At 33.1% G+C, this 4485-nt stretch overlaps 1 pseudogene; it reads left to right on the forward strand.

The window, feature by feature from the left end:
• The first annotated feature begins 2198 nt into the window (after positions 1–2198).
• Positions 2199–4485, forward strand: part of LOC110321029 — a 14800-nt pseudogene continuing 12513 nt past the window's right edge.

A 4485-nucleotide genomic window follows, 5' to 3' on the forward strand; every position in this document is an offset into this window, starting at 1 on the left:
CAATAGAAGTAGATGTACCTAGTTTTAGTGTAACTTGATATGTCAAGGCTGGTTGTTATCCATGAGATGACACCCTTTTCTGAGGAAAAGGGGATGAGGGGCAGATGGGAGGAGAGGGGTAGGAAAAGTTGCCATCAGGATTTAAGGTAAATAACTTACTTAATAAAAATTGTAATGCAGAAAAAAAATAAAACATGTGCCAAATAAATGGCCGTGAATATTTTTAATGCTGAACAGGTTTAAACAGCAAGAAAATTACACTATTAGATTTTATTTTACTCCAGTCACAATAGCTAAGACCAATAAAACAAATGACCAAAAATACTGGTATAAATCTGGGGGCAGAGGAAGACTTATCCACTGTTGATGGGAAAGAAAAGTAGTAAACCTCTATGGAAAAGTCTGTGGACTTTCCTCAAAAGGCTAGAAACAATTATAATGTGTAATCTTTTTTTGCTTATCCCAGGCTATTACTATATGAATACTTGTTCACTCATATTCATGTTTATTAACAATATCACCCAAATGGAAACAGCCTAGATGTGCAAATGATAAATGGATAAATGATAAATGGCCCAGGCATTCCCCTATATTGGGGCATAGAACCTTCACAGGACCAAGGGCCTCTCCTTCCATTGATAACTCACTCCTTGTGACAATGGAGCTGAACATTACTGGCCTGCCTCTTATGTCCTCATGCTCATTTGTTTTTATAGAGCCTGTATAGAAAATACCCAATTTTGTGATTTCTTAACATTTTCCTGTTACTAAAACTTTTGAGGATTTAACAAAAGAAAGTTAAGTTGTTTTTACTTTTTTTTTTTTCTTCCAGTTGATACATTCTGTTTTGAAAAGTAAAGAACAGGGTTTGCCATGCTGGACATGAGGTAGGGGAGGGGTCACAAAATCCTGTGTAAGTTCTCTGCAGTTCAAAAGTAAGAACATGGAAGAGTCATAATTGAGTTCTCTTTCCATTGTGGTCATGTGGGATTGTTTCTTCTGCTTCTTTTCAGCCTCTTATCTTCTCTTTCTAAAAATCATGTCTTTTATTTTTTGAGTTTATAATATAACTACCTCATTTCTCACCTTCTTTGTCTCCCTCCAAACACTCCAATATACTGCTCTTTGCTGTTTTTTTTTCAAATTCATAGACTCTTGTTTAATTAATTGTTGTTACTTACATATGTGTATATGTATATCCATATATAGTCTTAACTGTATAAGTATAACCTGCTCAACATCTTCTATCCATGATTGCATGTAGTTCTTTTGTCCCAAATGCTTTTGAAGAATTACTTTCTTCTCATATATTTTTTGTTCTGGTAGATATCAACGCAGGGTTGTTAAGCACAATAGTAAGCAAGAACATGGAATGTCATATCAATAATAACTTCTGCCTCAAGTTTCTTGGAGAAACTTGAAAGTGGACATAAATAAGGGAACTATTCTATTACAACATTGGTAGAAGGACCTCAGAATAAATAGAGCAAGGGTGTTTCATAAAAGAACTGGGCATATGTCAGGTTTAATCTAGTATTTACATCTTTTGCTTAACATAAAACATGACAGACACAATGTTGCAATGAATGATTGCTTAATGAATACATATTATTCCATTATAATGTAAATATATACAAATTTCCTAAATTTAACCTTCATATGTGATATTTCAATACTGCCTAATCTCCAACAAGTGAGTTAAATATGTAATTTTGACAAGCATTTAGTTTCCTGTCCTACAGCCCATTGCTCACCTCACACAGTATATTTTATTGTACAGACTTTAGTCTTTTTTTTTTTTAGGTTGATTCAATGTTATCCCTATTTTTTTAAACTTCTTGTCTATACTTTTGGTAAAATATCAGCAAAATGGATTTTTATCTTTCCTGTACTGTTCTGAGAGTCCCACTAAGATGTGTTTCACTTATGTTAAAGAAGAATTTGCTACTCTGTAATATTTTTGCTCTTAATACAAACCATTAATATATGCTTCACAGTACACTCTGTTCTACCAAAAAACACAGTTGCATAACCTGTTGCAATTATGGACTGATCATGGTACTTAAACTTCACTGGTTGTTTCCATATTGTCATTTGACCTAGACAGATTTGTCTTCTACCTTTGTCTTACGACTTAGCAATTTATATATGAGATGGCATTTGACTACCCACATAAAGAAGTTTGGAGAGGATTTATCATGAGGTACAAAACTCTGTGCTTTGGATTCTTTATTATCTTCCTTGCTTATCATACTTATGTACCCATACCAGAAAACATTGAAGAACCATGGAAAGTGTGAGTCATACATGCTGGCATGAAAATATCAGCACTGATGGTAATATGTTTTCCTGAGAAATTGGGAAGCTTTGTTACAAATCGATATGAAATTTTCTTTCATCAGTATTTTAAAGATACTTTGCTTTTCTTTAGTGCTATATCTACAAATTACTATAGTTCATGTGGTTCACATTTGAGCTAATCATTAATATGCTTTATTGACTATTGAAGGAATCACAGTATTTTAAAGATGCTATTTGTAAAGTTTGTAGAGTTAATAACATATTGACAACACAAAAGAATTAGTATTCCTAAAAGAATATTTGGGTAGTTGTTCAGATATTTAAGTATATTTGATGCTTTTTCAGAAAACCTAGTCTCACATATTTTCTTAAACTCATGTGTATAGACTATTCAGATTATAAAAGTTTGCATATATTAACCTTTCATTCTTAGTATCTTTTAGTATCTTTCTCCTTTTTAAGGTAATTCCTAAGCTTCCTATATTCAAAAACTATTCTTGTGCCAAATAATTGATCAATATGAACTGTGTTAATAATCAACTCAATGGTAATAATAATTTCATTACAACTTTATGCAAGTGTTATATTGATATTAAATAAGTTATATTGTAGTAATCAGAATAATATTTTGATAGTGGCATTTCCTTCTATTTTTTGGTATCATTCAACAATTATTTGTGTAATAAATATAGAGATGTCTGTTCTGTATGCTTATGTATTTGTGTGTTGTAATAGTTTATCTGTAAAATCCACTAGAAAACTACCCTGTGTACTCATGAGCAGAGCACATTTCTGTTTTGAGCAAAAAGTGTGCTATATGGCACATACACCCTGACATGCCTCACAGACCCATATCACTCAAAGGCCACATTTTGGCAGCTTCTGCTTGCTTCTGTTGTCTGTCTTTAGGTCCATGTTGTTGGGATTGAGACTTTATAATGACAGTGCCTTAATCTGAACTCATGAATACATCTCATTTTCTTGTACCAAAATATGCTTCTGACAGGAAGCTTTTGACTATTATGACAATAGGAATGTTTGGGAAGTAGATAAGAGTAAAGAATCAATAGTCAGAGAAGATGCAGCAATGTATGATAGATGAGGAAGACATGGCTATTTTGCTGCAGAAGGATGGTGATCCCCCCATGCTAAGCAACTGCCCTATTCTCCTTCTGATTTCTGTAATAATATACCCTGGCAAAAGCAACCTAAGTGAGAGAATGCTTATTTCAGTCTACAACGTAGAATACAGTCCATTATTCCAGAAAGATCAAGCACACATACTTGGATGAGCATAATAAAGAGAATCTGCAAATTTAGACAAGCTAAAATTATTAATATTATCCTGAATTGTTTATCACCTTTCTGTTTTCATGCTAACACTGAAGCATCAAGTTTATACTCAGATATTTATCTTCACTAAGCTTATCCAAACAAGAATTTTTGATTCCTCCATCCCAATACAATTACACTAATACAGGCTTCTGAAATATTCTGGTAACAAAACAAATTATAATTACTTTAGTTGAACTAACAATTACATGTTAGGAAAACAGTTAAAAATGCTAAAGAGCAATTGACATCAGCTATAGAAATAAAGAGTTTTATTTAAGGGAAAGAAAAGAAACTTGTCAGTCACTGAAAAGTGGAAACAGACTATTAGTAGTGTAGTAACTAATGATTACATTTCAACACTGTAATGAATTGAAGGCCAGGGAGATGACTTGGTGGTAAATCACTTTCTGTACATGACAGAAAACATGAATTTGGATCTCTGTACTCACATAAAACTAAATATAGTAGTGTTCATTTGTGATCCTGCAGTTCCCACAGTAGTATGGGAAAATAGAATAGGAGAATCCCTGGAAGCTCATGGGATAGCAGGGCAGGCATATGCAGTGGCAAAGAAAAACGAAAGAAAGGAAGAAATTAAGAAAGATAAAGGGAAAGAAAGAGAGAGAAGAAAGAGAAAGAGAGAGAAAGAGAGAGAGAAAGAAAGAACAAAAGAAAGAAAGAAAGAAAGAAAGAAAGAAAGAAAGAAAGAAAGAAAGAAAGAAAGAAAGAAAGAAAGAAAGAAAGAAAGGGAAAGGAAAGAAAGGGAAAGGAAAGGAAAGGAAAGGAAAGGAAAGGAAGGGAAAGGAAAGGAAAGGAAAGGAAAGGAAAGGAAAGGAAAGGAAAGGAAAG

Source organism: Mus pahari, chromosome 4 (assembly GCF_900095145.1).
Source record: "Mus pahari chromosome 4, PAHARI_EIJ_v1.1, whole genome shotgun sequence".
NCBI classification, from domain to species: domain Eukaryota; kingdom Metazoa; phylum Chordata; class Mammalia; order Rodentia; family Muridae; genus Mus; species Mus pahari.